Source organism: Sinohyriopsis cumingii, chromosome 9 (assembly GCF_028554795.1).
Source record: "Sinohyriopsis cumingii isolate HCF-2022 chromosome 9, ASM2855479v2, whole genome shotgun sequence".
Taxonomy (NCBI): Eukaryota; Metazoa; Mollusca; class Bivalvia; order Unionida; family Unionidae; genus Sinohyriopsis; species Sinohyriopsis cumingii.
This window is the reverse complement of record NC_142969.1, coordinates 121220867-121238923: the sequence shown is the minus strand read 5'-3', so window position 1 is coordinate 121238923 and position 18057 is coordinate 121220867.

Here is an 18057-nt window from a genome sequence, read left to right as displayed (position 1 = left end):
ACATCAGTTACAACTTCTACTGGGACAGTGTATGTCTCAAGAATGTCAACAACAAAAAAAATCCAAAACCACCAACAAGAATAAGCGAATATGCCTTTAAAGAGTTGGTTAAACCACAACTTGAACATGCCTCCTCTGCCCGGATCCAATAAACATATTTGAACATTCAGAAATTAAAAGGTTCATAACAGAGAGTCCTATTGGCAGAGTAGAACTTCTCCTAAACTGAAAAATATATGTGGTTGGTGATTCCTTCAAAACCGACGCTCAAACGATGGATTGATTACGTTCTACAAGATCGTTTACAAATATCTAGATATTGAATACCAGCTTTTATGATACTAAATAGCAGAATGAGCAGACACATGCACATCATTCATTTGTTTATACCCAGGTAGCAGCTATTTATTACAAATACTCCTATTTTCCTCTGGCTATTGTACAGTGGTAAGAAAGACTGCTACAAAATATCGCTGTCTTGCCTGAAGAATCTTCGTTCAAATCAACAGTTTGCGCAGTCTTTTTTTTATTTTTTATCCACAATTGTTTTACTTGATTTCATCCTAGTTTCTTACTTTTCCATTAATTTAAACATGTAGCACTATCATTCTTTAACATTCGTTAGTTTTTATCCTTATTTTGTTACTAGTATGCACCGACTAGCAATTGTATTTAATCCGTGAGAAAGGGCGCTGCAGGACAGATAGATAGGGAGGGAGATGGATAAGAACGGATTCCCAAATTGAATGTATTTAATAATAAACAAACTTACATTCGTATTTGCCGTAACTATGATGTACACTGAACAGATGTTTATACATACAGACAGATAAATTGTGGTATTGGAAAACTTTTACAAGACCTTCTTGAAAGTTGGATGATTTCCACTAAAAACTAAGAGAAAGTTTTCTCAGATCAGGTCTTCAAGGTTTAAAAGTATTGCATACATAAATGCAGAAATATCACACACATGCACGCACAGATTGTTGCAGTCAAGTACACGATTTTTTTTTACCGCCTATACAAAACAATTTCTTATGGGTTTAGTCATGCGTTTATTCCTGCATAATAGTTTAGCATATCTGATTTAAATCTTTCCCCTGAATAGTTCCTGTCATCCATATGTATTTAAATTTTAAGTATAACAAGAGTTCATTACTTTGGTTCCAAACTGTCAATACTGCTTTCAGCTTAAAGTCGATACTGTCCCTCAAGGATAGGTTAGACGTTCATACGTTCATACGTTAGGATATACGGTAGGGTATATAGCTGTTTTAAATAAAGCATTCAAAAGGCCACATTGTATATGATTATTTATTGGCTTTACTGACACTTGGGGTTAGTTAGTAAAGCATTTCTTTGCCATGAAGTGTATGAATGACAGAAACCATTCAGGGGAAAGATTTACGGCAGATGTGCTAAACTATTATGCAGGGATAAACGCATGACTAAGCCCATAAGAAATTGTTTTGTACAGGCGGTACTCAATGAACTCTTTAGTATAAACTAGCAATGTATCAGAAAGTCTGTATCAAGTATACTATTGAGCGATTTCTGTTACTTCTTAAAAAGTAGCTTTCAAAAACACTTTTGCATTTTTAACAACTGATCATTCTTAGCTTAATACGTAGTGTTTTAACCACTGGCAGTCGTTTCATCGAGCTCGATACCTCGGTACATGTACCACATCTGAGTCGTTATTTTTGAAGAGTGTTTATTTTTCAAAAGTTTTGAACAGATTCATTAGTGACCTTTATGCACAATTATAGGTCAAGCTTCATTTGAAACCAATCATCCACCTAGATTTTGTAAAATAAAGCTTCATTTTATTGTTAAGAATGCGTAGTATAACAGCTCTATCTGGTTAAGACTGCTCTTAACCATGAAGAGCGCTTGGCAGAACATCTGAATTTCAGCCCTTCAGTTCCATAATTAGAACAAACACACTCCATTATATTATAATGTAAACGTAATTAGTCAACAGCACACATTCTGCACAAATAAATGAAGTTTTTGCTTACAGATCCCATACTTGAGATGTAGCAGGCAAAATGAATTTCTACCTATTTTTACACACACACACACACACACACACACACACACACACAAGTGTTTGTTTGTTTGAGAGAGAGAGAGACTATCTTACGACCGTGTTCAAAACAATGTATTTTATTAATCAAGTGAATACTCCACTCCATTAGCCCTTAATAAATTATTCAAGCATATATAATGTTTATATTCAGTTTTTTAATTCATAGATTGGTACACAAACATTTCAATGTTTCTAATATATAAACATAATTTTTCACACCAAAACAGTAGTTTTTTTCCCCATAAAGACAGCAATTATCGGCAGCAGTCATGCTACCAGCAAGCTGTATGGGTTTCCACACATCGTTCTATCTGATCAGCCATCAATAGCAGTCTATGGCATTATTAATATCATTTCTTATATAGAAAAGTCTTCTCTTTGGTACTTATTCACAGCTCCACTCCCGTGCTAACTTTTGTTTGTGAAAGCTTTTTCCGACGTTTTCTCTTGCAACGAGTTGCACACAACGTCACTCCAATATTAATATTAATATGCCTTCTTCGTCATGTGGTAATAAAATGTGGTTATTTATGTATAAATGGAGCGGCCGGGTGTGATTCACGTCCGACGCTTTTTCAGCATATTGTCAACAAGTTTGAAGATTAAATAATCCTCTTATTTAATACCATAATTGCTGCACTTGGTCATTGAAATACGTGTAGAATAGCGTTTAGATTCTTCAATAGAAACTTTCTGAAGGATCGTCCGCCTTATTAAATCATACAAGAACTACTTCCGTTTCCGCCTCATATTATTATGTGTGCCATATAAGGATATTCCATTCTTGCTTGAACATGTAAACATAAATTAATGAGTATGGCCTGCATTGAAATGACATCTCGTAGAATATCCAATAATGGTATAACAAGCCTTATTTGGCAAACGAATTACCGCGAGAATCGTGTTATCCACCATGACGGACAAAAGACAGCGTAAACAAACAAATATATTTTATGTTATATAAGCTTATTAAATTTATCATAAGCCAAACGTCCCGAAAAACAAAAGTCTGCTTGGGTATTAGAGTTTAATTCAGGTCATCTGTTTGTCTCTAACAACGGTTTCATTTCCTCCATTGCAATGTCTATCATCATTTTGTAACCACGCCATGATTTTCCTTCCATTCGTATAAAAGCAATAATTTCTCTTACACTAAATCAATTTCGTCAGCAACCGCTTGCTACTGCTGTGTAGTCCATATTTCTGATCCGATTTCAATCATACTTGTAAAATAAGGTTATGTAATCAAGCTTCGGAGGAACTAGATAATGAGCGTGATATATGTATACCGTTGAGATGATCGTGCATCTGCTTGACTCGGCTTGATTCCACTCCACTCTGGAATTCACATTTCTGAATTGGTTATTTTGACATCTGGAACATGTGCTTGCATCATTAAGATATTACAGAGACTCGGTCATGCGCGGGATCTACTTATCAGATCTACTGAGGTTGTTATCCTATTCTGGATAATGTATTTCTGGTCCGATTTCGATCAAATTTGGAATATATACTTAAGTTCTTGGTCTGTTACTATTAAGCGATATCCATACATATATATATAATGATCTTGCATGTGATCGGCTGAGCTTATTGCCACCATGGAAGCAATACTTCTGATCCGATTGCGATCAAAATTGGAATATGTGCTTTAGATCTTCAAGGTCTTGGGCAGTTGCAAACGTAGGCGGGATCCACGCATATTAATCAGGTGATTTTTCATCTCATTGGCTGACTCGTTAGCATTTTTGAAGCCATATTTTTACGTGTTGCTGTTATTATGACCAAGGCTTCGATTATGAGCAAGAGACTGCTTGTATTAATTGTACCTTTTTTAATATAAAAAAAATGCCATTTTAGCATTTCCAGTATAACGATTACTGGTAATTGTATGTATGGTATAGGAACGGCTATTCTCTGAATTTTATGTCTGTTAAATACACAGCATGATTCTATAATTTCATGTCTGTTATATGAACTACATATTTTGTATTTATTATAGGAACATAATAATTGTATGTACAAAATTGGATAGACAACATCCTGTGGTTCCGTTGCAACAGCGAAGACAAACACAACGCATGCTTCAAAACGGAAGAAAAATGGTATTGTTTTTGTTAAAAACTTGAATAAATTGATTTTTAAAAAAAAACTAACACACGTTTCTTTTTTTTCTGAAGAAAATTAGTATTTCTAAAACTAAATTTGTGGATACATTTGTTGTATGTACGCTAGTTTAAGGTCAGTAGTCGCCGGCCATTCAAATGCTGTATCTAATATGACAGATGTCTGAGAATGTGTGCTACATTTGCCATACCTGATAAATGTCCTGCATGGAAAAATTTAAAACATTGACCGATTGATATTTGACGAGCCTTTTGAAGTGGAAGAAATATCGCAAGTTGGGTTATTATTCATTTGAATAAACCAATACCAGTTTTGTTATCATCTAAAAATCAGGATGAATACAGATCAAAAACGTTTTCAACCTTTAAAAAAGAGATTTGTTATGTATCTCAGAACAGTGGTAATCAAACTCAACCAATAATAGACATTCGTGGAACTGCAATACTTTCACAGCTAGATTCCTTCGTTCCTTCATTTATTCATCATAGAAAATGAATTAACATAATAGAAAATAGTTATCTACCGGGTTATTGATTGCCCTTGGCTTAAATTATATCATATGATACTTAATTTTGTTGTTAACTGTCATTTTCATACATAATACGTAATGAAAAACGCAACATGCTGTTGACTTGTGGATATAAAAGCAAGAACAATTTGCAGTTCCAATCTGTATCACCATATCCTATGAATATGAGACTTTTTTTGTCGTGCAACGAATAAAGATAGAAAAGAATAAATTACAATGAATGTTCAAAACCTATTACTTTTTTTTGTTGTTGCTAAAACTGCTAGATGAGCAATGATTAACAAGCGTTCTAATTTATGCAAATTGTCAATTTTTAAACAAAATAATATTTAAAGAGTAACGTTTTATACATAAATACAATGATGGTTAAGGAAACATGCATTTATAATTTTCCACAAAAAAATGAAATGTTTAACTTAGGGAATTAGGAAAGAGTTATTACCAAGTTCAAAACCACACGAATTTCAGCATGGTGGAAAGAGGAAAATACCTAGAGGTGGATTTGAAAACAGCCAAACCGCAGCAGCTAGCCATGTTTTCTTCTGTAGCAGCCCCCAAGGTCACCCAACACGTCTGAAGGATCTTCCATAAGCCCGAGCTGAAAAATATTACACAAATGCTTTACAGATGTCAGGGCTGCTATTCAGTGTAACATTCAAGTTGAACGTGGTCGTTTGATCAATATTATTACAAACCCTGAGTTTAAAAAGGCAAATGCGCATTAAATGGTAAATTAAAGTTTATTAAATGGTAATCTAAAGTTTATTAAATGGTAAATTAAAGTTTAACGCCAAGAATGTTTTATGAAGATCAACTAAACACAGGCCTATTATTCCTCAATCAGACTGGCAGGCAATGAATCACTACCTGATGCAGGATCATTTCATAGCACTCAGCCACACGGTTTAATTATATATCTATCCGCTATGTTTCTCGTGGATTCCACAGTCAGTTAACGCCTACCAGTTTTGAATTCAAGTTTGATGAAACACAGTGTGAATAGGCCAGTCTCAGCCATCAAACTATGCAAAATAATCGAAGGGGGTGGGTCAAGGGTTCTAAATTACTAAAGAAGAAAACCGTGACAAGAAATTGCATTCAAGTGGTCTCCAAAACTGCCCTGTCTAATAAGTAATATACCACGCAAGGCATTAATCCCAAAGCTGGTCATTCTTAAATGACATTCCTGGTATATTCTTTGGGAAATCCGAAACTGTACCAATTATGGTGTACGACTTGAAGAGCTTTCTATAAAGTAAAATGGAGTCCAATGTAAATTTAAATGCGGCACCCCTCCAGATTCTTCCTCATAACATACCCCTGTAAGTGTTCAAATGACCCTACAGAGTCCATCAGTACTATTCAAATAAACATTCCTGTACTGCCCCCAATCCCCTACAATCAATAACACAAACTAAAATGAACCGTGTGGTAAACATTTCACCTGCTATTATAATAACTGTATCTTCCAGCTTAAATTCAACTAGGACAATTCACGTGCCCCAGAAAATTAAGGAAAACTTGCACCCGGCCGTGGTCAACCTGTAGTAATTCGGTCAATTTTGCCAGAGCAACTTTAAGATGCATGCTTCCTTGGATGACAAAAGCTCAGTCTACCAGAAACGGCTAGTGGCATCAAGCATGGTTGGCCTATGCTTACACACGAATCACCTAACTTTGTCCTGCGGCAGAAATAAGACATCGCCCAATTGCGCCTCGTTAGGGGTAGGAACATCAACCTGTGGAAGGGAGATTCTGTGCAGCACTGGCAAGTAAATTTGTGTCCCGTTTTTCGTGTTACACTCTAGAAACATGCAGTGAAATTTTTTCGGATTCTGCCCTTTCTTGGCTGCTGTCATACCCTCCCAGCAACACAGCAGGTTGCAGTATTTAAAGTCGTGTCGGTATCACGCGTGTATCCAGACAAACAATTGGCGTACAATCGAATGTCATGACTTGTGCACAGCCCACAGAAGTTGTGCATGGCTGGTGCTTTTCCCCGTGATTTTTGCCTCCATTTTGACTGAATCGGGCAAAAGTACCTGTCACCATTGAGGACCCTGTCAAGTTTATCTCCAAAGTCGATGATGACCTCGAGCTCTGATGACCTAGAACGCAACCAGAACAAGATAATCGTCCATGACGACGCAATCTTCTAATGTCAAAAGACTCTTTTTGAAACCTATATTTGAAACCTATCTAGATGAGTAAGTGGAGTGTCATAACAGCTACGCGACATAATAAACGCCCCTCAGCTTGTACAAGCTGTAGTCAGCCAAGGCATCTGCTGGGGTTACTGCCTAGGCCTCAATGGCAGTCTTGGAGACTTGCGAGGAGGTCAGACGCTGAACTAGGACGTTCAAGAAAGAGAGGCGAAAATAGAGGTGATAGAAAGGATGCCTGGAGACCTCCGCGTCATAATCTAACCCGGTACTCGGCCAGAATCAAATTTGTTTAAAGAGGAAGGACCCAAGTTTATTAAGAACAATTGAGATGGTGATGGGCAATAACTTAATCCAAACGTGCATGCAACAGTTGACCCTCACGATTACGTCATCCACTTCAATTCGTGTAAATGGCGTAAATGGTGTCGTACAAAACAGTACGACAGTACTGCTTTTCCAGCCAATGCCTCACACAGATGTCTTGTAACTAGCTTTGCGTCCATCCTTAACACCGGAGACATATTGGGTGCGAGATTATGTAGGTCAGCGCACAAATAACCACTCTAACTATATTTGGCTTTCGCAATCAGAATACACACAGCTTAATACAAAGCTATGTGGGACAGACCAGATACTGGCAACGAACTCGAATCATTGGTGCCGCCTGCCAATCCTAATATTGACGACGGAGTATTGACTCGGCTTGCAAAACGAACATCGAAAATTCAAACCACGGGTGGGATTTTATCTACGCCAACTTGAGGTTGACACGCTCCAGTTCAGATTAGGATGGAGCGAGGACTTGATGCAGAGAAGGGGCACCCACACGACCTTACGCCAATCCACAATCAAGAGTCAAACCTACTGCCGTTGTTGTTATGTAACGCCGTCTATCACTAGTCTTACCAGACAATGCATATTATGAGCTTCGAAAAGATATGCTCTATCGCATTGCAGTGCTCGGTCCGAAATTAAGCAACTGTTACTCTGGAAAAAGTTTTTAGATTTTCGCATGAAAAATAAGATGTGAGGTTCAAATTTCCAAGCAGGCATAAGCTGAACAGCGCGACGCCCACTACATACATTACTAAGGCTCAAAAGATGAGGTGGATGGTGTTGACACGGTATGTGTTTCCCCGCACTGGTTAGGCGGGTGTTGAAGTTTTGACAACCATCATTGCGATTGCCTTTGTGATCACTGGTCTGAGCCGTAGCATAGTTTGAAATGCAAGAAATTGTATTAGCCGTCTGCATGAATGACAGAAAGCATGATGAATGGTAGAAAGCACGATGAAATCCGCAAACTGACTGAAACAAGTCACAGCACAATAAGGGACAATATATCGAAGGTGCTACGTGACAACATTATCTCAAAGGATACATTCAAGCTCATTCTCGATGAATTCGATAAATACACAATCAGGAAGAACGTGTTATAGTCTAACGCTCACAAGAAAAAAATGCGAATTATGAGCCCACAGTAGCTTTCTGACTGTCAGTACCTTAATGTGATTGGGCATCAAACAGAACAGTATACTTAATTCTAGTCTATATAAACTAATCATGTTTCTGGAAGTGTTAAGATCTTAGGAGATGTGTGAGGTGTACATGTGAATGTGGTTGGGAGCTTGATACGGGCAATAAATACATCCAGTAATATTAAAAAGAAAGATCAATCTGTATACTCGCTAAAACTAAAGGATTACATCAATCATAAAGATTTCTTTTTACCAAATCAAAATACTAACATTGCCAAGTAGGCACCCAAAACAGAATAAAAAGGAAGCATAAAAATTAAATGTCATAAAATGAATATGATATAGTACCATGCTAATTAATATTGATCCAGATTAATTACATTAACGAATAACAATAAAATGAGCAATAGAATTTACTCGTAAAACACCAAGCAAGGTGTTAGAAACGAAACACCACTTCACGTTATTATGGAAAGATTGTCAGACATAGGAAGGTGTTTATATTTGCCAACTACAGTATAAATACATAGTCTCAACCGGTCACATAAAAGAGTATTTTACGAGTTTAAATATCTTCGTAACTGCAAAGCAGGCAATACAAGGAAACGGAAGCTGTACCAAACATCAGGAGTCGAATTTATTCCACGCAGTGAACAAGAGGCCCAAGAGAACCACGTATATCTCACTTGCATTCATTGGTCTAAAAATGCGATTGTAGTAATAAAGAAGGTATCTTGGGTTAAAAGGCACTCATGGCTGGATAATTTCCACATGTTTGACAGAAAATCGTGATATCGGTCATGTTGTTAAACTGTTTCTGCTTTTAGTAACTTCAACTGATCTAAGGAGCTATTGTAAAAAAATGAGAAAGGTTTTTACGCTAAGACTAGGCATATAATGTCTGGTCCGATATAAAAAGGCAGATTGTAGAGAAAGTCAATAAATGATAAAACTGTGTGCGTGCGTGTATAGAGAGATCCACTTGGTTTCTGAGGAAGGCATAACGCACAACATAAGTATGGGATCCACCTCGAATACAATTTTGTATAAGATCTCATAATGAAAACAGTCTCGATTTGTATGATCGAAATCGGTTTAGCAGTTCCCTAGAATAAGTTCATTAAAAGGTTTTCCATACGCTAGCTGTGAAAGAAACACTGTCGCTAGGTAAAGTCAACCCATTCAAATTTGTTCTAAAGCTTGTCAGTACAAATATTCATACAAAGTTTAACTGATGAAGCAGAATCTTTCTGTAGAAAATATCGCATTTTACACACACCTGCAGTGGAAGTCAAACTTCTGCTAGGGAAGTCACACGGACACAATTTGGATAGATCATACAGAAAGAAACAATAATATAAAGTTTGATCACAATTGATTTGATCAATCAAAATAAGTGTACAGAAAACGTTTTCCACCTGGTTCCTATGTAAGCCACACAGTTGCTATAGGAGTTGATATGATTTTGACAGAACATAGTTAAGAAACATTCCATCCAAGTCTGTTTTAAATTGGATTTAGCAATTATAACAAAATAGATTGGAAACATGTTTTCCGTCTGGTTGCTAGCACATGATTTAAGTCACACTGCTGCTAAGAATGACAAACGGGACATAATTTTAATAAAGAAACATTGCTACCAGGTTTGATATAGAATAGACTAAACCGTTGTTGAGATGAAGTCCAAAATCAGTTTACCAACCAGTTGCTAAAGAAGCCACACTGTTGCTAGGCAACCACCACAGATGTAATTTGGACGGAGCATGTCTTAACAAGTGTTTCTGGCAAATTTAATCGTCAGCGGAATGTATAAGAATCTGCAAATTGGTTTGCAATATGGCTACTATGGAAGACACGCCGTTGACAGAGGACACACCCTGAATAAATATTTTATCGAGTGTGTCCTTTGAAACATCTGACCGAAGACACAGAGAGAAGAAACAAAATAGTAAGAATATCATGAGCACAGTGCGAGATACCAGTGTCAAACGTGTGAATGCAAATTAGTGTATGCAGAGAAACGTGAAAGAAAGAAACGAATCTCTGAATCATAAACTTGGGTCCAGCTAACTCAGAAAATACCTTTTTTAAATAGTTAACAACTAATAAGTTATGGAATAATTAATTACAGTGAAAACATCACCTTATCTACATTAACTTTATGAAAAAAAGGTAGTGTAGACCGACAAGTCAGCTAAACAATCTGCGGAAAGGTTGCATATACAATACACCCTTAAGTGCTTAAAACCTATCAAAGAGAGGGAGTATTATGGCCACTCATTCCAAAAGTTTAGTAAATTTAGATATTTTGTAAGTTTCAAGTCTCCAGCTTGAAAAGGGAGAAACTACAACCTATGTGTAACTACGATTGTGGTCGGGTTTACTTCCCCTGGTAAGCAAACGATCTTAATTCTAAATAGGAATCAATGATACTCACCTATAATATTAACGAAATTCTGGCGCTGGGACCATCTTCTGATGATAATGACAAGTGTGGCTTTTAGAAGATTACTGACGAACGGCCAAGGACACAATTGTTGGAACGCTGACAATGCGTCCTTTTACACCAATAGAAACCAAAACGACTGTAAAAGAAACGAAACAAATTCAGTTTGATCTCACGCTTATTAACATATAACGTATTCAGAAAGTGTTGGGGTGGGATGGATTGGTGTGATATTCACATGATTTAACGTAGCCGTAACAATTTGAGTCATACCGCTACTATGTCTGCATTGTAGCAGTTTACACTGGTGTCTACCGCCCCGGTGGCCTCACCTTTTAGAGTGTCAGCCTCGGATGTGGTAGGTCGCGAGTTCGAACCCCAGCAGAGTCATACCAAAGACTTACAAAATGGTACATGCAGCTGCCTCGCTTGGCACTCAGCATAAAGAAGTTAGTGTTAGGACTCCCACGATCATAGTTATGAAAAGGAATACTTATTTTGATCACTAAACGTTCATGAATGGCATGTATATCTTTAATATTGCAGTCGTCATGTAATATTTTTGAAGGCAGTTAATTAGTTTTATTTACCCAATTTCCATTACTCCCATACCTAGGATTTCCAACTGTGATTGGATTTATTTTTGGAACATTCAAATGAACATAATTATGTGTACATGAAAGTATTGTATTCCTTGATCGTGAAAGTATATATTAATAATTATTTGAATATGTAATTTGTTGTATATTACTTTCCAATGTTGTCAATAATGAGATAATAGTAATCATGATGCAATTATTATTCAAGAGTTTCAATATTACATTTAATGAAAGTACATGCTAGCATGCAAAGTAGTTTATGATACAGAGAGATAAACCAATTTCCTGATAAATGAAGGTATTATTCATTCAAGAAAAAATTATTATAAATGTAATAATAGTAGTAATAGTGGTAGTGCATGTATTAGCAGTTGCTCACGTACAATAACTGCTTTGTTCAATGCATAAAACCATAAAAATATACGATCATAGACTTTACGATAACCAGCATCCTTATGAAATACACAGTGAAGTTATCGTAGTTAATAATGACAAAGAATCTCATTCACCAAGTAACGATAATAATTATACATCCAAACGAAAATTAATTTATGAATAGCACACATCATATTCAAGAAAATGTATTACAAATTTCCTTTCTATTTAATTTCCTTTTCAGACAAATATGAGGGGCGGCTTTTAGTGGATTCTGGTTAATCGTGTTTATCTTTCCTTATGAAATGGGTGATATTATTCCCGCTGAAACAGATGATGCATTTAATGAAACTGTAGAATATGTTGAGAATGGTGATGGTAAAGCACTGAGACCAACTATATGCAACTATCACGTTTATTAATTCACTTAAAACAATACTTATTTATTAGTCATTTTATTGCGTCTGTCTTAATAATCACATTTTATGATAGTCCTTAGAAATATATAGATGAACACTTGGAATTTGAACAGAAGAATTGTCACTAAATTATAATACTGTATTAATTAAGAAAGTGTTATCTTCACTTCTTAATTATACAATAATCTCGCTATCTCGGTTTAAATTTGACAATTTATAGTAATAATTTGCTATGTGTCTTAATAAGTACATTATGAAATAATAATTTAGAACTCTTATCTACTCTGGAAGCGAATTTTCCTCTCTTTTTATTGACTCTTTGTTTCTGTCATATAGACAATGAACACAGATTGTATAGTTAAATATCTATTGACTCGATTTGTTTATGCAATGTTTACAATCGTAATTTTGAGATCGGCATCAAAAGCAAACTCAAACCACTTAAAATATTGTGTGTAGGTTAGCCACAGACTGATATATTTCAGTAATGAAAACCTTTTTTCTTCTTTTAAAGTTATATGATTTGAAAAGGATATTACAATTATTGTAGATATTTACACATTAACGGCCTCCGACTTTCAATACTTTTTTGTCGTTTACAGTTACACCCCACCACCACTAGCATAACGTTTAATTTTTTCAAACAATACATCATCTCTTTTTAATACACTTTTCGACAACACATCTTTATCTAGTTTAGTCCAATTTGTAGTTCGTTTTTGTGTGTTTCCTTCACTATAATCCATGTTTTATAACACATATTAATCACAATGCATACGAAGCCAATGCAAACGATAGTTATTCATGGAAATGAGCAAGCGTTTCCTTTGAAACTAGAATCTTTTGCACTCTCTGTAACCGACCACTTATTCACTTACTAAATTAAATATTACGTCGACTTCAATTGAGTTCAATCAAATTTGGTGAGATCGGTGTTCATGCATACTTACAAAAGAGACAAACTCGGTTATTTTGAGTTGAGTTTCTCTCTCAACATGAGGAGATTCATGAATACGGACCCAGGGTTCTCGAATCTCGTCAGCAAGGCCAACGTATCATGACCATGACTCTAAAATGCTAACCATATAATTAATAAAAGGGCTTTTCTCCTTCAAATATGGATAAAAGTTCCCTGTGTGAGACAAAATAGTTTCTCTCTATATCTGTGAGTGTCCCGTCCCCGTATTCAAGAAACTCATGTTCACACTCATGCTCAAATCTGAAATATCCCTCTTATAACCGAGTGTGCTTTCTAATCGCTTCTACCTGTCTTTATTCTTTACCTACTGTTTTTCTCATCGCTTAAGACATCATCCACGAGGTCTTCTGCCACATTCACAAATATTGCGGTACTATTGTGCGGCTTTTTGATTAGGTGGTATCTCTCTTGACGCAGATACAACATGGTTTCACCTAGTCTTTCAGTTTTACTCAATGTAGCTGTAGACGAGACAAGGGTAGATGAAAAGAGTGGACACGAAGGAAAACAACCCACCGATTCTGTATGCTTACGTGAAGAAAAACATGACAAGATCGACAGAAAGAAATGGGAAAACATGCTATTTCAATCTCTTTAAAGCAAGACCAAGCCATTTTTTCCAAAGTAAATATGTTCAATAGGAAGAAGGTTTTCTATCTCAGAACGTGAATGCTAGATGACACTTTCTAAACATGAATATATGTTCTGTTTTGATGATATTGTGGAGTCAAACTTGACCACCAATGATCTTAGGTATTATCACTTTGTGATCGATGTACACTAGGTTGTTGAGTTAAATAAAAGAGATGACCATAATGTTTATAAAGTCATGTTTCCCTCATAGTAGAGGGTGGCAACCACTTTGCTTCAAAACCAGTTTTAAAGATCGCACTAATTCTAAACTTGCTTTACACGTCGAAGAAACTAACCATGCTGATTTAGACAAAATATCAATTACATATAAAATTATTTTAACCGCAAGTATTCGCTGCTAAACGAGAGACATCTGCTAAATATGCATGCATTGATGAACTACGTAAGCTACTTTGGTTTGACTTCTGGAAAACGTTAGTCGGATGGCTTTGTGTAACCATTGTTGCAAATATACACATCTGAATTTGGTTTTAGATGTACCATACAAATTTTAATTCCTCCACAACCAGCAGGTGCAGGATTGTAGTATATGCTGGCTGAAAATGTCTCCATGATAGGGTTCACTGCTTTTGTTTTGTTACTGATCCTCAGTATGTTACACGGTGTCTGATATTCCTGTTAGGTGATGTTCCTGTGGTATTGTTTGTGATTGTGACACGGATTGACGTGTCCGACAAACAATAGGAGTAGGAGTAGCTATCGGTTATTGGATAACGTTTTCTTGATGTCTTGTTTACTTCTGTCTTCCCTTCATTCTTTTCTCTTCTGCTGAAAGAAATGTGGACTACATCTTTGCGACCCAAGAATTTATTTCTTCTCGTTTGGGAATAGGGGAAGGTGTCAACAAGGACGTTTCGATCGTATGAAGACGGAGTGTGAAACACTCTTTGGGTCTTCTTCTTCCATCTCTGTGGCAGTGTCTGTCTTCTTGCCTCTTTTGTTCTCTTTTCACGACAGTTTTGAAAACCCTTAAAGTAGGCGTAGCTCTGTCGTCAAAAGCTTTCTTGTGAAATAGTTGAATGCGTATTAATTATCCTTATTTCTGGCAAATCGGTTATACCCATCTACAATTGTAATTTTTGTTTTCATTGTGACATTTGTGTGAGATTAGGATTAGGAGGTAAATTGGGTATATGTTATTTGTACCAACGATGGAATTCCATCCATCGTTTGCATGCAACATAAGATCCAAAGGTGCCAGTGTGATGTCTTTCCAGAGAAGGTTGTCCATTTCATCTCATGACTCATCCCAAAAGAGATCCATCAATCGATCCTAATAAAGGAGCAGCCACTTTTAAAAGGATCCCATCAGCATGGTTCGTTGAATTGTTTCTTTTGACTGGTGGGTATTTTCTTTTTCACCATTTGAAGAAGAACATACTGACATTTCTTAATTGTTGTTTCTCAACCTTGGACAACGGTAGTGCTCCTCTCAAAAGAGCATTCACATACAGTATCAATGATTTCTTCGTGTGCTTTCTGAATGATTTATTGTTCGCATCAGGGCATTGGACTTGGTCAGTACTGTCAAAACACCCCAATATTAAGCTAAATTAGATGGGTGTCCCGGAATTGTCCCATTTTTTAAGACTGTTGTGTCTTAGGGCGATTACTGGTGTGTATACTTCGAGGTGACATCTTTTGTTTCATGAACAAAACAGTAAAGTGAAACTTTTCTAACACTTCATTTTTATACTGGAATTCGTCTCCACTGATTATCGACACGTCGTATGAACTTCACCATGGGCAACATAAGACCATGATGTGTTTTCAGTGGACTAAATTTTGCCAGTTCTTGTTTGAACATATCCAGTAAACTTTATAATACATCTGGTCTGTCTTGTACTTTTGTTCTGTTAGCTTTTTTAATAAACAAGCAGCAGCAGAAATTGCTAAAGCATTAGCATAATATGTCGTCGCTTCAGCCAAAGAAGTTGAAGTACCTTTGGAAATGGTTGACATTTTTTCATCAAATTAAGAGACACAGCTCATAAATCAATTGTGTCAGGCATAATCATGAAAAGTGAAGAAGTACAAGTGGCAGGAGAAACCGTCACGTTTCTTTTGTTGAAGTTTTGTCATTCAGATTGACTGACAAAGGTTCCCTTGCAATTAAAGCAATAAATTCTTTTCCTACCCCTCAGATAATGCAAGGTTTGGATGCTACTCATTCACATCTCTCTCTCTCAACAATGGTATTGTTGGTCCCGACTTCAAAATTCTTGAACATTTCTCACAATAATACGTGTATCCAAGAAATATTGGTAGTAATGCCATAGAAATGTTCTTTATGATATTTAATATGTTTTTTATGCGGGAATCTGGTAATCGAAACATAAGACATTCACGAACGACTTGAGGATATACTTTCCAAGAATAAAGAGGAACCAACACGACTTGAAGTTTCTGTATTTCAGGAATACACATGCCGTTTCCATGGAAATGTCTGCTTGCTTCTAAGGCAGTTCTGCTTCTTTCGTTGTTTGGGTCTGTCCAACTTTTTATGCTCATCTGTGATTGATTTTTTACCCATTCTTCTGTATCTTTCTTCTCTGCGTAGGTTCGTCCCAGAACGACGGCACGGGCTAAACACATTTGATTTTTTAATATGGTATGGTCCAAAATTACTAACTTACTCTGAAAAGCCAGTTAGAAATGTGTCACGGCAAACGAAATTGTTATTATTTAAAAGGCAAAATAAAAACTCGTCATCCCATCACAGCCACATAGGGGATTACCAGTGAAAGATACTGAGGGAGTTTTCTAACTTGAAATGAATAAAAAAATTTATTGGGTTTTGTTCAGAAGATCCAGCATCACCTGGAGGAAATGTACGTTGAGAAGAAGACGAGGGAAAGACTGAAAGGATCACAGGGATAAAATTATCTAATGATATCTGTCGAATGAAAGCTTTTGCGTTTCGAAGCAAAAACAACCTGCAAAACGAAAATTAATACTTAAAAGAAATTCTAAATCAATCACAAAATAAGCATTGCATTTAAAAGATTATTTTCTTCTGTGAAACTATTCATAAAGTTAACATGATGCTCTGTTTCTAGACATCTTCCCAGATATGACTAAACGAACATAGAATAAGACGCAATCGTCTCCTATGACAACAACAATGGATTCAAAGTCGAAAGATACAGTAAAGAATTCTTTAAGAAAAAGAAAACTGATGTACCCATGTTAGGCACGTGTACCTCGTGCGCTTTATGAGCCATATAATCGATGCATCATCGCCATTTTCTTAATGATCTGTATCTTAATTCAGTAACACGTCATGTCTGATAAAAATGGTAGGAGTGTTTATACACGCACCCTATACTTGTATACACACAAACATTGAATCATACACAAGGGTAGGAAGTGTTTATAGACAGGCTACTTTACTCTCTCACAAGTCCTATCAGGTTGACTGAATATCATCTGCAGACAGCCTTGTTTTGCACCGCCAACAGGATATCTTGTTCTGCTGCGCATTGTAAAGATAAAGTCAATCCTATCATGAAATGAATTATATCTCTAGAGTTAGACATAAGATCGATAAGGTTTATGTTTCTACAGGCAGACATAGGATCGACATGAATTATATCTCTGAGTTAGACATAAGATCGACAAGAATTATGTTTCTACAGCCAGACATAGGATCGACATGAATTATATCTCTAGAGTTGGACATAAGATCGACAAGGATTATGTTTCTACATGCAGACATATGATCGACATGAATTATATCCCTAGAGTTAGACATAAAATTGATAAGGTTTATAGTAGTGAAGTGGGATACTATAGCCTCAATGGGAATTAGCATTACAGACCCCCCTTGGGAACATATAGCCTCAATGGAAATTTAACATGGAGAAAAATCGTGGGAACATATAGCCTCAAAGGGAATTTAACATGGAGAAAAATCGTGGGAACATATAGCCTCAAGGGAATTTAACATGGAGAAAAATCGTGGGAACATATAGCCTCAAGGGAATTGAACATGGGAATAGGGACTGTATAGCGTCAAAGGAATTTAAACAGGGTGGGACTGTATAGCGTCAAGGGAAATTGAACATGGGATTTTTTTTAAAAATTTTTTTTAAAAAAAGAGGTAGGCAATTGAAAGTCATTCTCTTTTCGAGAAATGTGGGTGGCCCTGAAAAGGGCCTTTGGGTTCATGTTAATATTAATATTAACATAGAT